The sequence below is a fragment of the Podarcis bocagei genome (assembly GCF_964188305.1).
Source record: "Podarcis bocagei genome assembly, chromosome: 1".
Lineage (NCBI taxonomy): Eukaryota > Metazoa > Chordata > Lepidosauria > Squamata > Lacertidae > Podarcis > Podarcis bocagei.
In genome coordinates this window covers 41,617,945-41,638,632 of record NC_138125.1, presented here as the reverse complement: position 1 = coordinate 41,638,632, position 20,688 = coordinate 41,617,945, and the positions used below count along the sequence as shown (strand labels likewise).

The window sequence follows — 20,688 nt, the reverse complement described above, 5'->3', positions numbered from 1 at the left end:
TGGGCTCAGCTACATGGGGACAGTCAGTGTTTTGTAGAATGTTTTTTGCAGACTATTTAGCAGACAGGAAGCAGGAAGATCAGGTGTGCTGACATTTGATTGAAACTGAGCAGGTTGGCCATTTCTCCTTGTCTCTCAACTCTGCCTCCTCTTCATTCACCATGGATCCCCTGCTGAACAGAGGCTTTGGAGTTCTTCTGTCACACTTCTTTCATAGCAGTAAGAACTGGAGTCCCACTGTGCTGTGAGCACTCCTGCTGTCTCCTGCCCTTGATTTTGCCTTACTAAATACAAATCTTGATGAATCACAAAAGTACAGGACTAGAAAGACCAAAGGGTCATGTACTCCAATCCATCTACTTCATGTTCCAAGGTGACTAGCAAAAGCCAAATTCATGGCTCAGCATTGCATTTCTGGAATAATGCAAGCGGACCTATTACAAATTGTTGGTTTACGATGCTTTTTATTTTGTTGTTTTGAGACCTGATAAACCCTTGAGGATGAGCCCTTGACATATACTGAATTCCTTATCTATTTGCCTCAAACTCAATGAAACAGATTCCCTTACAGTCGTACCTTGGAAGTCGAACGGAATCCGTTCCGGAAGTCTGTTCGACTTCCAAAATGTTCAGAAACCAAAGCGCTGCTTCCGATTTGCTGCAGGAAGCTCTTGCAGCCAACCAGAAGCCATGGAAGCCCCGTCGGACGTTTGGCTTCCAAAAATAGTGCGCAAACCAGAACAGTCACTTCTGGGTTTGCAGCAATCGGGAGCCAAAAAGTTCGAGAACTAAGCTGTTCAAAAGCCAAGGTACGACTGCACAAGCATTTTTCCAGTTATGGCCCCATTTACTCAATATATTTACTCAATAAATAAGAAGTAGCTGAGTGGTGTGTATTTTTGCTTCTATTTTTAAAAAATGTTGCAATAGGCCTTTACAGTTTCTGATAGGGCTTATAGTGTGAGGCTGTCAAGAATGTTCCTCGCAGAGTTCTGAAGAGCTCTGGGTTGTTAAAGCAGACCAGCATCGGTTTTTTTAAAAAAATGAATGAATGTTTTAACATTTTTTCAAAAAAATATCCTTTGCTGCTGTGCTTTAGCAAAAAGCAAGTGAGAGTGCTTCAGTGTTTCACTGGCAACATTTTGGACAGCCTTGCTTATTGTAAAGCTCATGCACTAAGAGATATTTTGTAAATACAGTACAGAATAGCAACTCAGCGGTTTCAACTCAAGGTGAGGAAGATCCCAGAATCACCCCAGCTCTCCTCTTTGTTTCACCTCTACCCAGAGGCAGTGCACACCTCTAAGAAACACTGACATTATAAAAGGGGAGAACATAAAAACTGCAACAAAAGCAGCCCTCCCAAAATTTCGAAATGCGCCTCCTCACACAAAATGCTTCTGAAAATTTAAAATCTCTTTAGCCATGAAAAACGGTGAGGGGAAGTAATGCCAGCTTCCACCTATCATTCTAAAACACTTAATTTTTCCATGTAAAACTGAGATTTCTGTTTTATGATATATTGGCCCAGAGGGATCAGAAGGTGGTACTAAGTGTGAAACATTTACGATATCAGTACTGTATATTTTATTGATTTATTTGACGGGTGAAAATAGATCTCTGTTCCATGGCTATTCTTGGCCAAAAAAGTGTAGGATTTTCCACCTTCATTTCAGTTTAATCTAAGGCTGTGGTCCTAAAACACTTAAAGCCCTAGACCCCAATCCCTACTGTGAACTTCCTTTGACATTACCTGTTTCAACAATGACAAAACTATTTTCATGAACAGTAATGATGTGGCAGCTGTGCTTTGACACTGGGCATGTGTTCTTCTCCTAGGGTGCAGGGAAGGGAGAGAGATACATTTGTGGCCTCATCTGAAATGAATCTGTATTTTGTCTTAATCTCAAAAGCAGTGTTCTTATGAGGCCTCCTGCCCACCCTACCCCCTCTACTTTGTGCAACTTTATGGGGCAAGGGGGAGGCGGGGAGAAACATTGGTACTTCTGAATTATAAGTTGGAAACATTAACAGACAGTTTTCCTATAAGCCACACATTTTCAGAAACTTGTGTAATCAGCGCTGGTGTAATTCATAGAGAGTTGAGCTAGGCAATTTTAGTGCTTCTTCCTGATGAATTAATTTTGTTTGTCTTAATAACAGTAGTTCCAGATAAGAGGAAGTCCATAGCCAGCCTGAGTGAATGGAGTCACTCGAGAGCAGCCTTTCTCAACCTTGGATCCCCAGATGTTGGATTACAATTCCCATCATTCCCAACCTGGCAGGATCAGTTATCAGGGATGATGGGGACCCAAGGTTGGGAAAAACTGCTCTAGAATTTACGAATACTTTACTGCCCAGGTCAGTCACCAAACAATACACAGTAATACACACACCTGCCCTAGCAGTTATTGACATCACTTTCTTTAGTGATATATTATTTGATATATTATCTTCTGCCTAGTTGTCCTTTAAGGCATGACTGTGTATGAGCATCACACATTTTCCAAAGGCTGCTCTAGATTGATCAAGTATATAGTAGAAGCTGCCCATGTCAACACTTGGCTTAGTCTAAATATAATGCTGAATAATTGCTTAGTACCACATGCCCAGTTCTGCTCTCACTACCATCTCCTCTTCTGGCACAACTGTGAGGAACAGATCAGAATCAGAAACTAACCACTGTTTCTCATCTCACCTGAACAGGGAGCTTCAGTTAGTTTTAACTGTGGCTTTTCTGAACATCCCAGGATCATAAGTCATGGTTTGGGTTGTTTGGACAAACCATAGTTCAATCTAACCATAGTTTGTCCTTGTTTGGATGAAATGACCAACCGTGAATCATTGCAAATGGAAGTGAATCTTTCCGTCTCCTCACAGCCGTGCAAGAGGAGAGGAGAAGGGAGAGTGCATGAGTCCAAGGCTCATTCACACAGCACTAAACTATGGTTTAGTGTTATATCTGAATACAGCTATTGAGCTTTGTGGTGGAACAGGAACTGTACCTGGTCCTTCCACATTAACTCCCTGTTCTAATCATTTTAGATAATGTGGGGAAAGATGAAATACATAAAAATTGAATTCACAAAATGCTTATCTGAAATACAGAAACCACCTAACCATTCCCTCCCAAAAATATTAGGAACTGATGTGAAACTAGAAAGAAAAGGCATCATTTATCAACATTAAAGCATTTACTGCAAATAGTTTCTGTAGCTAAATGAAAAAATCTTTAAGAGGAAATCCATTAAATGCTTCAAGTGTATATTTTTCCTCTGGGCTCACTAAGTCTTATTTTGCTGTGCCTCCACACTGGCCTTCCTCAGATAAAATAAGCAAATGTAGAAATATTGGCAGCTTTCATACTTCTCCCCCCTCCCCCAAGACTCAGTGAATAAGGAAGGTCCCTTGTTTCCTAGCTTTTTCACAGAAGTATACAGTGAAATATGTGGCAAGCAGGAACAGCCAAGATGAGATTATGGTTTGCTACTGCATTGGGAGCATCTATGCATCTATCTATGAATATTTTAAAGTTTGAATTTTAAAACTCCTATAACATAGAGCAATGTTTTCCTACAGTAATAGTTATAAGAAGTTGTGGTCTGAAATGGGGAACTTTCAACTGCTTAAAGGGTAATTAAAAAACAGTGCCTATCACTGACAGATAAATTTGGTGCTAGGATATAAAGCGTGTTTCATCTCAATGTATTGCTGGATTTTAAATTAAGACGGGAATGGGAATGAATATCTCTCAGAAAGCCTAGGTGAAGGAAATAAACAGAAGGCCTGTCCACAGAAGAAGAAGAAAATCTGGTAATTCCATGTAAATGGAGGAGAAATTTTGGGCTATGCAGCCACCAGAAGGATGGGGGAGAAATGTGATTCCATTCAGATTTATAAGTCAACCTCCCTAATATGCTGTTTCTAAAACAATATGCAAAACAAAGCACAATAACCTCGTACAATTTTTGCAATGTGGTTCAATGGCAAGTTGAACAGTATGTATCCTAAATCAAAAAATATGCATACATTAATGAAACTAGCATACCAGAATGCATTCATTATATATGGGGAAATTGCCTTGAACAAAAAATGTACATATTAGGCAATGTGGCATAAAAATATGTGTATATTAAAAGAAATACACACTAAAATGTTGCTGAATTTTCATCTGGATAAAATGTGGAGTACTGAATTTAAGAGCAGAAAAATGACCAACTGAGAGAAAGTGAAATGAACAGATTCGTTCATCTTGTGTGGGACTTTGCTGTAAAAAAGAAAGCTGGTTATGATTCTAAAAGAGTGGATGTACTCCAGAGCAAGTTAGGCGTTGCCATCTCAAACAGAAACACTAAGAGACAGCCATCTTGATTCATGTTAGACATTTTGTTTCCTTTCTGGTTAATGATTTATGGAAACAAGAGATGAAAAAGAATAAATCTACAAAGCTAAGCACTCCAGCATGGAAAAATGTTTTCAAACAAAGAGGAAATGCTTCTTTTGCAGAAGCGAATTTCCTCAGGATAGAAAAGAGAAATTAACATTTGGGAAGCTTCTACGCTTAACTCCCCTATTTGTCTCATAATCCTTCATGAAGCATTAGATAACATGCAGCTTTTTTCAGTATTCCCTCTTAAACAAATTTAGGGGTTTGTATGCATTTTCTAGTCACTTGTTACGATTCATCTCAGGCCAGTGACAAAGACCTGGAGTTGATAACAATTGAATTGGAAGTGATGTAGAAAATAAATATCTAAAACATTAGAATGACCACACACTTCCTCCCCGAAGTTTAATTCTAGTCACAAAACCCCCCAAAAATTATTAGACTGAGTTTTAAGGCTTGCAAAGTTACAGAATTGTGGAAGAGGCATCACTATACACCGATGTTCAATTAACTTCATGCAACAGGATAACCAGTGGAGAGGGTTCTTGTGTGGTGATTGTAGAAATTATGACAGAATAAAAAAGAAAAATATGTGAAAACAGGACTCATATGTCATCAGAGCCATCAGATATGTATGATGAATCTGAAGAAAACTAATTCCCCAAGATGGCCACCTTATCTTGTGACAATGACAGTGTAATCTTATACATGTCTATTGAGAAGTAAGCACTGCTAAGTTCAATGTATATCTTCTTCCGAGAGAAGATGCTTAGAAAAGTCAAGGTGAACTCTGGAGCACTGGCTTCATACAATCTCAGCAGCTTATTGTTATCAAGAACTGAGGAACTTCTCATGAACCAGCTTCAGTCTTGGAGACATCATCCAAGTTACCACCACAAATAATGCATTAAATTTTACTCTCTGGCATGCATGATGGTTGCCAGATCCAAATCATAGCGGGCTGATTTATTATATTTCGGTTATTTACAGCTCAACCACTAGCAGTTCTAAGCAGTGTGCATAACAATAAACGGTAGACGGAATAAAACATTCCGGAGTCTGCCTGCCTCTTCCCACTCAGCTGCCCTACAGCTGGGGGGGGGGGCAGTGGGCGGACCGTTTTTGTAGTCCCAGGAGAGAGGTGTGGCTCGGGTGCACTGTAGGCCCCGCGGTTAGTGCCGCCTGGCATTTTGTCACCCCTCTCAGTGGTGACACCAGGGGCGGCCCGCACCTGCTGCACCCACCACACACCCCTTCCTCCGCCCCTGCATAAAGTAGAACACTACCTTAACACATTACACCTTACTCCCCAGACTGAATTTGTAAAAAGTTTCTAATCCATGGGTACAACCAAATACGCTACAAAGCTGTCTTAATCAAGGGAGGTTGAATTTGCTCAGTGTCATCAGTCCTGGCGAACAGTTTTATTTTAGTCCCTAAACCGTACCCAGACTGCTCAGGGTACAAGACATTGTTATAACTCATTTCTTAATTACAGTGAAGTGCTGTGCTTCTATGCAGCCCATGCATGGATGTTATATGTACCCTCCCTCCCACCTCACCACAATCCCTTCCTTTTCCTTCCTGAAACTCTGTGGAACTTGAAATTGCAAAACTGCATTGAAAGCCTTCAGTTGCAAAGGGGGGGGGGGAGCTGGATACATTTTCTATCTGCATTTAAAACATTATCCCTAAAATATTTATTACAAATTTAAAGTTTTAATAAGTGATTAAATTTTACTGATCTTGAGTTATTTCGTCTTACAGTATATGCTTTATTAGGGTTTTTAAAAAAAGTTTAAATATGAACAAACATTCAGGCTACCAGCTTGACTTTAAACCAAGTCTCCTTCCTGTACTAAAATGGTTTAATGTATGAACCTATAATTTTCTAAGTACCCAGAATGTACAGTGGTCATTTTGAAACTGATACATGAACTGAATATGTGCATAATTAAACATCTCAAACAGTTTATTCAGCACTTATAATACCCTATGACTTTTACAATAATTTCAACAACCTGGGGAGGCTGTTAGTGCATAGTCTAATAAGACTTCTTTATGGTGTCACAGAAAATGGAATGAGGCTACTTTCAAAAGTTTCATATTTCTCATGGTATGCCACTTTGAACTTTGTGTAGAAAGATACTGTAAAATCGTTTTATGATATTTGATATCATACACTGCAATTATTTTGATGATTGTGGAGCATGGCAGTATGATATGAAGCATAGTCTAAGATATGCAATATGAACAGATTGTGATAGGAGACCAATTTAGTGTGTTCCAAAGAGTAAGTAATAGACATAGTGAATATTCACAACCTTCCTTTTTCTGTTGGTCTCATCTAAGTAAACACTGTCTCTTTTGAATGGCAAGTTCCTTGAGGGTAATCTGTACAAGAGTCAGCTGGAGACACTTTTCACAGCTATTGCCACATGCCATCTTCTGATCATGCTGCTACAGAGCAGGGCCAGGTAAAAAAGGAATTTGGAATTCTACAAATGGCATTGCACTTATACATGCCTACTTGGATTAAGTCCCAGTGGGTCTTGTCTCTTAAATAGACAAGGATAGAAAATAACACTCTAGTTTGGTTAAAGTCAATGTAACACAGTAGCTTGAAGGTCACATTCCAGGCAGTGGCGGAGCTTCATGCTCCGGCACCAGGGGGCAGAGAGTAGGCGGTGGGTGGGGCTGGCATGCATCCTGGGGGCGTAGCGCCCAGTGCGGGCGGGGGGCAGCCATGATGGCACCCCACCGGGATTGCGCTGCCGGGGGCGGTGCGCTCCCCCACCCCACCCCTCTTCCTCTGCCAGTGATTCCAGGCAAGGTACAGTAGATCCATCTATTGTGCACATACATCTTCAGAACCGGGACTCGGGTGGTGCTGTGGGTTAAACCACAGAGCCTAGGACTTGCCGATCAGAAGGTTGGCAGTTTGAATCCCCGCAACGGAGTGAGCTTCCATTGCTTAGTCCCTGCTCCTGTCAATCTAGCAGTTCAAAAGCACGTCAAAGTGCAAGTAGATAAATAGGTACCGCTCTGGCGGGAAGGTAAACAGCGTTTCCGTGCGCTGCTCTCGTTCGCCAGAAGTGGCTTAGCCATGCTGGCCACATGACCCGGAAGCTGTACGCCGGCTCCCTCGGCAATAAAGCGAGATGAGCACCGCAACCCCAGAGTCAGTCACGACTGAACCTAATGGTCAGGGGTCCCTTTACCTTTACTATCTTCAGAACCATGTACAAAATCTCTTACAGATGTGATAGTGAATGTTGAACAAAAGGATTGGACCTTCCTGTTGCAGGTGCTTTTGTACTGCAACATTTCTGTTACCGGTTGGGTGCTGCTCATCTTCCCTTCTAATAAAAGTTTCCAATCCAATGGGTGGAATTTTGAAAGTATTCCTTTCATTAGTGTACAAGTGGATAATTGTGGGATGCTTGTACTTCAACACTGTTGTCAAATTGAATGCTGGGCAAAATATCCATACAGCATCATCTAATTTGCAGGGAGTGATGCCTTCTGAATAAGCATGATAAGGTGCCTGTCAATCAGGAGCACAGCATTAAATTGAAACTCAGGTATTGCTGTGGACCTCAGGTGAAAATACTAACAGTGCAACCCTAATCATGTCTACTTAGATAGAAGTCCTACTAAATTTAGTGGGGCTTACTCCCAAGTAAGGGAGTTTTGTGATTTCAGAAGCTGAAATAATAAATTACAGTTCAAGTATGTCAGCCTAACTCTGCATACTTTCTTATTGATTCATTTTTATTAAGAGATTTCTATACATCGTTTCACCAAAAATGGTCATAATGCAGTTTACACACATACACGCAAAAACACAAATTAATATAAAGCACAATAAGCAAGTATTTTTTAAAAAATAATAAATAACATAATGAACAGCACCATAAAAACGACTTCACCCATCAGCCCCCAAAAGCTGATGTAGTGTTTTTAAAAAATAAAAAGTTGAGGTGAGACACACTTCTGTGGGGAGGCCATTTCACAGATGTGTTCCCCAATGAAGTGTATCATAAAACTACCATTAAGGTTCTTGATCTCCACACAACATTTCTTATTTACCAGAAGAGCCTCTTTCGCTGATTTAATGCATGGGAAGGTTGATGTGGAAAATAAGGCATTCCCTCATTCCCTCATATATTTGGGCCTAGGCCCTTCAGGGCCATATTTACTAGGGAGTAAACTGCTTTGGAATGCTTACCTCTGAGTAATAAGTTCAGGCTACGTATTTGAGACCTGACAAGAAACCAGCCTAAATAATGGTAGAGCGTAATCAAAATCCCACATGTGATAATGGTTTGTTTTCATAGTAGTGTTATCACAGGTGGCTATTAAAAGCTTGCAGAAGGTGTAAGGGTTGTGTGATCAGCACTACAGAGCTTCACAGAAGAATACATAAAGCTTCATCTTACATGAGTTGATGATTGGACCTTATTTGTTCTGTTGCCATCTCTCGGTGCCTTGCCATTATCTAGAAGCCAGAACCAGATATCAACGATGTGACAAGGTTTTGGCATCATAATTTAACTTTGCAAGGTATTCTCAATCATTTCCTATAACATTGTTTTTCCACTTTCTCGACATAGAAAGTGGTCTCTATAGGCTTACATTGGCATAATTTTGCCATCGTCTTGACATAGTAATATGGTCTCTACAGACTTGAAAAGAAAATTTTGTCACTGCCTTAATATCATAATGTCCTTCACAGATGGATCTTCAGATGCATCACAATCACCACATACATGCACCGTGGCATCATCAAGAAACAGTAGGAAACTTTATCTTCCTATGTGAGAGAAAGCAGTAAATTTTTGCTTGGGGGATGGAGGACAATTATGTGTTGAGCATGATCAGCAGAGATATTCTGTGTTATATTTCCAGCTTCAAAACATTTTGAGCATATATTTTTAACGAACACTGAAAACACATGCAGAAGTCTAACCCGTGTTCCTACTTTTTACAGCATTTGAAATGTATTCAGCTCTCCAGAGAGTATGCTAATATTTGTCCCTGATGTTGCGGAATAGCTCAAAAGGCTTGGTAAGATGGCAAATAATGCTATTAAGGTTGCAGTCCTGTGCACACTTACCTGGCAGTTATCTATTGAACTTGGTGGGCCTTATTTATGAGTAGACGTAACTAGGGTTGCACTGTAAATAAATATATATGAGACATTTACAGTCCAATCCCAGATATGTCTGCTCACAGAGACAAGAAATTCAGCAAGCATGGTTGTTTAGATAAGTTTGCCAAAGCTGCGATTCAGTGAAACATTACTAGTTATTTTAGATTAAGGTTTTAGATTAAGGGAGTTATTTCAGATTTAACTGAAAATTGAGACCACCTTTGCCATTTGGTGGTCTGAACATAATATGGCCTGGAATTAATTTTCTACATTCCAGTACAGTATAAGAGTCTAAATGGCAGGCCTTCTTCATGTCAAAATTAACGCTCAAATCAATTCACAAGCTGATTGAATTATCTTATTCCAATTAAATCATAAACCATAATGCTAATAACAGAAGCAGTATATCACAGTGAGTGTGATACATCAGAAGATGACTGGTTCTGATCCACTGACATTTTTAAACATTTAAATCTCATTTGAACTGGTGCAGTTGTCACTAGATCTCAGCTATCCTTTGAAATAAGTGGCCAGGAAGGGTCTACCTGCACAGCTCATACAAAATGTTGGAGGTGCTGTATCATTCTAACCACAGAGGCTTCACAAATCCCCTTTCCTGACATAATGAACTCAGCTAAAAAGTAAAGGTAAAGGGACCCCTGACCATTAGGTCCACTCGTGGCCGATTCTGGGGTTGCAGCACTCATCTCGCTTTATTGGCCGAGGGGCTCTTGACCTTTATGTGGCCAGCATGACTAAGCCGCTTCCGGCAAACCAGAACAGTGCATGGAAACACTGTTTACCTTCCCGCCACTTGCTACTTGTACTTTGACATGCTTTCGAACTGCTAGGTTGGCAGGAGCTGGGACTGAGCAACAGGAGCTCACCCCGTTGCGGGGATTCGAACCACTGACCTTCTGATCAGCAAGTCCTAGGCTCTGTGGTTTAACCCACAGCGCCACCCGTGTCCCTAATGGACTCAGCTACACAGCTGCAAATAAAATGTTTTAAATGTGTTGTGCAGTGCAATATACAAATGTGACACTAGATTGTGACAGTGAGCTATGCAAAATTCGATGTATTTTTCAAAACTTTTTATAAATGCATTTTCACAGTATTTTTCATATGTGTGTAGATTCCACCGATGTTGAACATGGGAGTCACACCACACCTACTGGTGTGAATGAAACTTGGTGGTCCTGTATATCAATCTAAATGCCACAGTTCCACCATGCAACTGGTGTTGCAGTGCAAAAGGGACAGCAGAAACCAGGACAGGTGTGCTAGCATTATAACCAGGAAAATGCAATAATCCTCACATCTGAATGCACTCTAACTTTGCATAAGATTGTACAATGTGATTGCTAAAAACAGAATAACTACCGTATTAATTGTATAACTCTATAAGCTAACCAAATATGTTATTCTTCCATTGAGCAGTGGGTGTTGTTATTATTCATTCATTGCATAAGGACAACAGAGGCGGATTTAGGGGAGCATGAATGGTTTAGTTGACTGGAGGCGGAGCCTTGGGGACACTGCAACTATGATGTAGAATGGAAGGTGAGAGAGGTGAGGAGGGGCAATGAATTTTGCCATTGCGCAGAGCTCCACTGAAATTTGAAACTCCAAGGTCTGCCTTTGAGGACAATCAAGATGAAATTATTTTCTTCTATTGTTACCTCACAAATAACACCGTTTCTTTGTAAAAAGCATGCTGGGGCTGCCTTATGTATGCATAATAGGTGTGTATAATAGTCTCCTGTTTCTCAGCTTTTTGTGCAGCTATATATTCTACAGACATGAAGGTTGACAGTTCCTTCCATGCAGTCTCATCCAGAACCCAGCTAAACTGCAGTGTTAAGACTGGGCCAATTTAGCACCATTGATATCAATGCAACTTTAAAATAAAATAAAAATTCAAATAGTGTTATATAAGTGGGTTCTGGACTGTATGGTAAGGCTGCAAGATTCTCAGCTCACTAATTGTGTGGTGTTTTCTTGAAATCAATGGAACTTACTTCCGGATAAGTGTGTTTTAGATAGGCTCTTGACATCTCACATTCTGCGTTTTTACCATTCGGTCTGGGATATTTCTATGACTCAATTTATTTAGTGAGGATGTGGGTTTCTTATGGAAATCTGTTTGGCATTTTATGGCGTCCTAACAAACCATTCCTCAAGCTTTGTGCGGAAGGGATATACAGATCTCTTAAGTCTACAACTTAAGATGTGTGACCCTAATTAAATGAGAACAGAGATTTGATTCTTTGCTTCACGGTTTTGCTGAAAGATTGCATAACCGAAACATGATGGATCTTCAATCCGTTTCACAGCAGCAAGACAGGAAAACACATTGCAATGTATAATCATACTGTGGTTTAACAATGTACTATTTAAACAACATTACAGAATCTGCAATAACATTTGAAATAACAGCCAAAGTGATGATGTTAAAAACAGCAATTCATTTATTTTATTTCTGCTACCAACATTTCCAGGATGTTGTTTTTTATATATGTAAATTTGAAGATTTAGAGTTATTTGGGTATGTTTGCTTTTTGTTTTCGCAAAATGTTGTTTTGGTTCTCTTTAACAGATACTGTCAGAAAAGCTGATGGTGAGCATTAGTGCAAATATTGCCAAAAGAAATATTCAAACGGCTGAAGACGGATGCTCCCAAACAGCAAACATGAAAAGCTAGATTCTTCTTTAAAGTCTCTCCATGTCTTCCTCTCTGCCTGGGTTCTTTCCTCTTTTTCTTCTTAATGCCATGTTGGAGTAGATCCTGCTTAGCCTCCAATCAACATTTCAAGCACTGGGATCATGTTTGATATTGTCAGATGGCCTGGAAAATTAAAAACCCAATTAAAGGCTCAGCACGAGGGTCAGCTCTTCTGCATATCAAAAGGCCTCCTCTGGCTATTCTGCTCAAATTGTATCTGTTAACAGCTCACTTTGCAGAAAGTGAAATAGCACAGCATTTATGAGTAATAAGTACCTTCCAGCTGATACATTTCAAACATAAACCACTTTCATGGCCCCGGCAAAAAGTACAAGTCATAATCAAATTGTCAATTTTTTCCTGTGAGATGCATAGATCTATTGTAACTGTGATTGTTAAAGAAGGAAATGCATTTTATTCACATGTTGGAAAAAAAGATGCACAATTTCCCTACAATTAAAGATTTTTTGTCACATTTTTACTGCCTTTCCTTTACATTTCTAAATAGTTACTATAATTGATTTTCGGGTTGCATTCATTTTTTTTTCTTTTTGTAGAAGAATCATTTATAGTTTTTATGTAGTGGAAGAAATGGTTGAAGTGAATAGCATTTTTGTTTAGCTGGGGTATTAATGTTCACCCAAATGTTTATAATGTGAATGTGCAAAGCACTAAAAGCTTTCGAGCGAAATGCAAATTAGTAGAGCACTCAAATGACATTTTTAGAAGGAGTTTTCATCTGTCAATGTGGCATAATATTAAGTCAAACTAAAGTCACTACTTCAGCTACTGGCCATTTGAAAAAATTTCATAAGATACTAGGCTTGACAGAAAAGAAAACAAACTACATAAATATTTTTCATCATATTATATTAACCAAGCAGCTGCTTTAAGATTCCACAAGTTAGCATATAATGTCTCCCTTTAGAATATATTTTGAGTATATGCAGTGTCAAAAATCTAAATCCCTGGGTTTTGCATAATGCATTAAGGTCCACATCTGAGACAGGAAAGATTTTTCAAAGCAATGTCATGTGATGTAGTAGCACGAGCCCTGCTAAGGGGGGAAAATTCCAGGGAATTTTAGAAGTGGGAGGGAAGAAAATAATGCATTTTGTTACTTGGATTTGTACTGCAGGGTATTACGAGAAGCAATTTTTAAAAAATCTTTCTGTTTTAGTGTAATGTAAGTAGCTTAGATTCTCCTATTACATCGTGTGTGTGTGTGTGTGTGTGTGTGTGTGTGTGTGTGTGTGTTTATATATAAAAAAGAAATAGACACCTAAGACTGAAGGGACATCGAGGACTTAAGGGGCATTGTGCTTTAGACAATGCAACATGCTCTGAAAATAGGTAGTCCCTTACATTCCGTGGACCTGTGATATTCTCTGAGAAACCTTCACATTCCAATTAGTAACCTCTTCTTGTTTGGGCTGGCTTGCTGGAATGAAGCAGGTAACTGATACTTTTAATGCAACGAAGTATTTTAGTAATTTATATTTAAATTGTCCTTTTATTCATGGGTGGTAATTTTCACACTTTTAAACACCTCTAGGCTCCTGGGTTAGGGCGCATACCTGCATGCATGTTTACCTGGAAGGAAACCGCACTCAATTCAATGGGATTTAGGCTCAATTAAGTGTGCCTAGGCTTGCATGCAGCTTGGCAGCCCAACCCGATAGTGTTTACTCAGCAGCAAGTCCCAGTGAGACATAGCTAGTAACTTTCTCAGTGATCCAAAGCTCCATGGCCATGTATACACGGAATATCCCCTGATGCCAAACCGAATAGTGCAGCCCCTGAATTCGCACAGACATTCGTGTTTTTATTAGAGCTCAGAGCGCTCGTGAAAGCTGCTGGATTCCTTCTGATCAATTCATGTGACGCATTGATATTTTTTGATCAATAGGACACGAAGCCACACGCCCTTTTCAAAACCGTTTGTCACAGTTACAAAAATGAAGAGAGGCCTGTTCTGCCACGCTGAATATATTTTTAAAAGATTAATTAATTAATAACATGATCTTTCCAATGAAGTGTAGCGTAAACAGGCTTCTTAATTTGGGACAGGATTTGGAGGTAAAAAGACAATAGATTTGTGGGGTTTTTAATATTAAAAAAGGAAAGATAAACATTTCTAAATAAACTCTCCTCTGACGGCTTGATAAAGTGCTTCTGAAAGTTTTTTTTAAAAAAATAAAAAAATTGCCATAATGGTACAGCAGAGATTTAGCTGTGTTTTATTCCTTTAAAAATAAAAAAGTCTCCTGCAGTGCACCCCATCATGGCCACTTGGGAAATAATGGAATTGCTGATAGACCCCCTTAGCCAACATGACACTAGTGGGCGCCATCATAATAACTTCAGATAGGCTGCAACTTATTCCTATTAAAGGGCAGCATATTGCATATTAATAGACAATTTAAAATAATTACAGGCTTTAATATTTTTCGGGGAATGGTTGCTTGTCTCCTGAAAGTTTCACACTTCTTATAGAAAAGAAAGCAAATGCTGCTTCTTTTTTTCCCCCTCCCAGAGAAACAATGTATAATAATATGTCAGTAAAGATTGAGCAATTTTGAGTAGTGATGGGTGAAAAGGACATTATGTTCTTTTTTTCTTGTCATGGTCTGTATTTTTCTGTCAGTTGGCAAAGGCTGCACTCAGCAAGAAGAAGCTAAAGACCTGCACTGAGAGACGTGAGGGTGACAGCTAACCTGACAGGTCAGAAGATGACTGCAGAATTAGCCTTACTTTAATTCTCACTAAAATTCACAGCTTCTGACGAGGAAATGGGAAAAAGAAATTTCCTTACACATTTTCTTTTCATTTCGTGTGCAGATTATACATATTCTGCTTCCATTAACAAGATGGAGATTGTGCTTTATGCAGCTCTATATTTAAGGGCAAAAGACCAAGAAGATGACAAGAATGACCCCTCTCTTGTCTTATGATCACTGCCAGTTTGACATGACACTAATTAGACTCCCTTAATCTAAACCCAGTTAGTTCTGCATGCTTGCAGCAAAACCACTGCAAAACCCGAACATAAATTGCCTTGGGCCTTTGTCTTCACACACATGCACTTACACACACACACACACACACACAACTTACCTTATCATTCATAATCCAATCACAATATTCCTAATGTACAAGCGTTCAAAGAATTGCAATTCTCTTATTCCTAAAATCTCAATTGCCTCTGATTGTATAATAAAAGAAAGAATAGGCACTTGCATGTGTGTGTTTGGTCTAAATTGTCTCCCCGATCCATTGTTTTTGAAAATGCTGTGGATGAATTGAATATCATGTGGGTGAACATATGTAGCATTTTCATGCAATGTCACTGTGCCAATTGATTAGATATTGTGTTTATGCAATGAACACAAAACCTGTTTTAAATGACCAGTCATTAAAAATAATTGCTATAGGCCAATGTTAATGTAGAATGATCTGCACTGCCATAGCGTGAGACTATCATGAGCAAAGAAAACACAAGAATATTCAATATTGAAACAGAGGGGCCATGATCCAACATAGAGCAGTCATGTTTGTCCATTGATGTAAATAAGCTGAAGCATTCCCAACTCGTGGCTTGTTGTTAAGCAAGAAAAAGGATCACTGGATGTTGAGGGGAGACCTGGTGATAGCACACGCCTGCAGTCTTTGCGATTTGATTTATTGATTTTAATTTTAGAAGTTCATTGGTCATTCACACAGATTTCTGAGCCACAGTTTTATTTTATCACCCCAGGGAAACTGTTTTGGGATCGTAATGCAGTCTGAAGCTGCTGTTGCTGCATATGCTGAAGTCATCCCAAAATAGTTATTTGTACCCAAGTGCAAATGCAGTTTTTAGTAATGCAATCAAGTGTTAAGGAAAAGTGTGATTTACCAGTTCGGACTGACCTCAGCCCAGAAATGAGCAGTCCGGCGGACCAAGTTGCTATGGTCTCATGCTCACTTTCTAGAGCATGAATGGGAAAGCTGTGCACTCCGTCAGACCCAACTAGCATGGACACTGGTCAGGGATGATGGGAGTTGTAATCCAATAACATTTAGAGGGCCATAGGTTTTCTCTCCCTGCTCTAAGGGGTCTCCTACATTGCTTTGTCTGACTGCTAGGTGCAGCTTTTAAAATAAATAGATAAAATCAATTAACAGTTTTGCAAAACTTTGGATTCCCACTCCCACTGAGGATGGTCCTGTAGAAGCAGTGGTGCTTGCTGGATTGTCCTTTGTAGCTGCTCATTGCTGTGGCATACAAAGCTGCATGCATAACTCAAACCCATTGCTCACTGCTGCAAAGAACAGGGTGATCAAACCATCCCAAAGCCATCAAGAGGAAAGCCTGGGTTGTACTAATCCTGCACGCTATATTTACTATGTGTCGCTATTAACACATTTAGAAAGAGACTTTAATAGCTGCAGTCAGTCATCTGCCCTCATTTTTTCCCTAAGTCTTCTTTAAAATCAGTTCACTTTCGTTGGCTAGGGACCGGGTGGTAATATGGTTAGGAAACAAACAAATAAATAGGAAGAACTTTCTGACAGTGAGAGCTGTTCGACCAGGGAATGGGCTCCCTTGGGAAGTTCTGAACCGGAGGTTTTTAAGCAGTGTTTGGATGGTTACCTGTGATGGATGTTTTAGTTGAGATCCCTGCATTGCAGAAGGTTGGACCAGATGATCCTTGAGGGTCTACAGTTTTGTGATTCTATGTCTTTGGATAAAGGGGGGGGGAGAGTCAGAAATATTAGTCAATGACTTCAGCCTAGGGATGGGTGAGCAGAAGACCATTCATGCAGTCCAACATTCAAAGAAAGAAACCTCTCAAGGTTGGATTCCAAGATTTAACAGAATGCTCAAAGGAGCCTAATTTTCCTGGAAGTTGTTGGACTACAACTCATCGTCCTTGACCATTGGCCATACAACATGAGGAGGCACCACATCTTAAATTTTTCAAGTTAATATTTAGTCCTTTCCGAGTTTTGATGCTGCTAATCAGGTAAGAGGAAACATTTATGGGGGGGGGGGGAATGTTTTTGCTTATTATGTTTTTCATTGCCCTTTTCTGATGTAAACTGACCTCAACACTGGCCAACACAACATGAGCGCAGTAGTGGTTTGGCATCATGACTTTGTTGTGATGTATTGCTACAAGTCTAGGGATACATACACAAAAATAAGTGCACTAGTTACCATGCTCCCATCTCTGCTATATATTTAAAGCAGTATTATTCCACTTTAAACAGTCATGACTTTCCCTCAAAGAATCCTGGGGATTGTAGTTTGTTAAGAGACTGTTAAAGGTAAAAGGTAAAGGTCCAGTCGTGACCGACTCTGGGGTTGCGGCGCTCATCTCACTTTACTGGCCGAGGGAGCCGGCGTACAGCTTCCGGGTCATGTGGCCAGCATGACTAAGCTGCTTCTGGCGAACCAGAGCAGCGCACGGAAACGCCGTTTACCTTCCCGCCAGAGTGGTACCTATTTATCTACTTGCACTTCGTGCTTTCGAACTGCTAGGTTGGCAGGAGCTGGGACCGAGCAACAGGAGCTCATCCCATCACAGGATTCAAACCGCCGACCTTCTGATCGACAAGTCCTAGGCTCTGTGGTTTAACCCACAGCGCCACCTGGAGACCCCTATTTACCTCACAGAGCTACAGATCTTGAAAGTGCCTTCACTTTTGTGCCTTCACAAAAGTCAATCCCTTTTCCCAGGAAACTCTGAGAGCTGTAGCTCTGTGTGGGACAGGGGTCGTTCCCAGGATTTGGTGGGAGGGAGCCATGATTGTTGAAAGTGACATGATGCTGCTTTAAATGCACAGTGCAGATAGGGCCTCAATTGTAACCCTCCTTTGTACTCTGTTTACTTCTCTTACCACACTGGCTGATCTTGGAGTCTTAAGTTTCAGCAGCGTCCTGAGGGATACCAAAATTCAGCACTCTCTGCCTCTCACCTTCCATTCTCTATCATAGCTGTGCTGCCCCTTGTGGCGTCTCTGAGGCTCTGCACCTGGTACGACTGAACAGGTCGCGTGACCCTAAAACGTCCTCTGCTCACCATCACTTCCCAAACCCATGAGTGGAAAATGTCTGGACAGTATCTGTTGGGCTCTGTCTTTTTCAAATACTGGGGAGGAAAATTAAGAAATCATAAGAATGTAGAACAGATGAAAAAGAATAGACATCAGCTGCCACAGGCATATATTTTAAATAAATGTTTGAATTAAAACTGTACAAATGGAGAACAAAGAGACAAAATGCATTTTGCAAACTAAACAGGCTCTGTATAAATTGAGACAAACCAAACCATGCTTCGGAAGTTACTGAAGAGTCCTAAATTCTTCATTACGCCACTGACTGTTAGCTTGTAGAATTCTAGAAATGCACCCTGCAGTTTGCACTAATTGGTGGGAAAAGGAGGTTCTGTGTCAAAGGCAACTAATTGTTTGATGGGAATAGCAAGCTTTCACATTCATATATACCACACCACTATATCACATCATTTTTTTTGCATTCAGGGATTTATAAGGAGGTGTTATATTGTGCCACAGTTAATTGTAATGAGTTTATGGGCTCTGGTGCCCATATACATCTTGTTTACACATGGGCAAGGTGATGTTACCAGTGAAAGGGCCTCTAAATGAGACTGTTGGGCATTTAACTAAAGACTTGCATTCTGCATAAGCAGCATACATAAAAGTGTATATTATGCAGATTTTTGAAACCTGTGTCTTCAGGAAGACACTGTTTTGACCATAATGCATTCTGTCATGTGAGATAAAATGCAGGGAGCATTTACATTTCTCCCACTCAGTAAGCTTCTACCACACGGCTTGCATTTTTCTCACATCAATAGACATCTTTTTAAACATTATATTTGTGTCTGTCTCTCTTGATGGCAAATAAAATTCAATAAATAAAATTCCTTATGATAAATAATGCTAGATTTACAAAGTGGCTTTGATAAAGTGTGCTTGGTTTCAGGAGCGATTTGTTAAAAACAAATAAATTTAACAAGACATGCACACAAGCTCAAAATGTATTAATAGGTTGTAGATGATGCACAATAACATAATGACCCAAAAGACCATTTGCACAGTTGTTCACTCTGCTTAACTTACTGCCAAATCAGACAATTATTCAACAGAACCTGGGCCTGTTAGCTATGCAGAGCAGATCTTCGTCTGGCTGCTGGGTTATCAAACCAGTAGCTTTTGTGGATCTTCAATACGACAATGGGGCACGCTAGCATCAAAAACATCAAATATAATGTGGCATGCAGAACAGACATTACAGGACATTAAACATTGGTACCGATTATAAACCACACTGTGTACTGTGGTAAAAATGCATAGTAATTCACAAGTGGTCCCAATCCTTCTACCTTTTAGAAAACAAAAAACAAAAGAAATAATTTCTGGCATCATGTAAATGCACATAGTGTTATTTGATATTCTCATGTTATATGCAACATACTGCACATATATTAAGCACTTGGGGCCAGTTCACACTGTCAAACTGAAAAGGCTAATAGTTATTAAGTCAAAATTAGGAAGCCATACTAAAAATCTAATAGATGAAATCACCTAAAGATTGAGGATTAATTTGCCAACTCTTTCCTTAAAATCCAATACAGCTTTTTGCCTTCTTTGTGCCAAGTCCTGCTTAGACTAGCCTGATTATTTTACTAGACTTTTAATAGAATCTTTTTCCTAGCCTATTAACAGACTTCTATTATCTTAGTGGGTTATATTAATGGACTGTGGGTTGGTTGGTTTTTTAAAAGACATCTACTGAATGTACCAGTAGAGGGACTGGTCTCTCTTCCTCTTACCTATCAACTGTGTTTTCCTGGTGGCCATGGAGAAAAGGACTTGCCTTCCTCCATGTCAAGCATGAAAGTCAAGTGATACGTCCCTCCCTTACCATCTTCCTCGCTCACCTGGTTGGGATTCCATGCCCTTGCCTGGTGACCAGGTGAGTAGTTAAATACAAGGCAAGTGTTCATTAACCCTCGATCTCCAGATGCTGGTGGACTACAATTCCTACCATCTTCAGCCAGCTCAGCCAAGGGACATGGATGATGGGAGCTATAGACCTATATCAGGGATCCAAAGGAAACAAAATATGGGAATAACTTGTTCCAAATAAGAAAGTGTCAGATTTGAGTTTCTACTGAAATGAGGCTGCATTTTAATGTTGTATTTTAATCCTGTTTTGAAGTTGTATTTTAATCAATTGTTTTTATACCTGGTGTTAGCCGCCCTGAGCCCAGCCTTGGCTGGGAAGGGAAGGGGCCTAAATAAAATTTATCATCATCATCATCAAAGCACAAGTACTTGGGTGAAGGTTGGTGTGGGGACTGTAATTCAGTCCATTTCCATTATAAACAAAAACAAATGCAAATGCTA

The 20,688-nt window shown here is 39.9% G+C and overlaps 1 long non-coding RNA gene across 1 annotated transcript; it reads right to left on the bottom strand.

The window, feature by feature from the left end:
- Positions 1-12,034: 12,034 nt before the first annotated feature.
- LOC308596267 lies at positions 12,035-20,370 on the bottom strand. Its single transcript, XR_014012424.1, has 3 exons — positions 20,204-20,370; positions 18,232-18,404; positions 12,035-12,390 (listed from the first exon to the last, which is right to left on the bottom strand). It is a non-coding gene; the product is annotated as an uncharacterized lncRNA (long non-coding RNA).
- Positions 20,371-20,688: the final 318 nt, after the last annotated feature.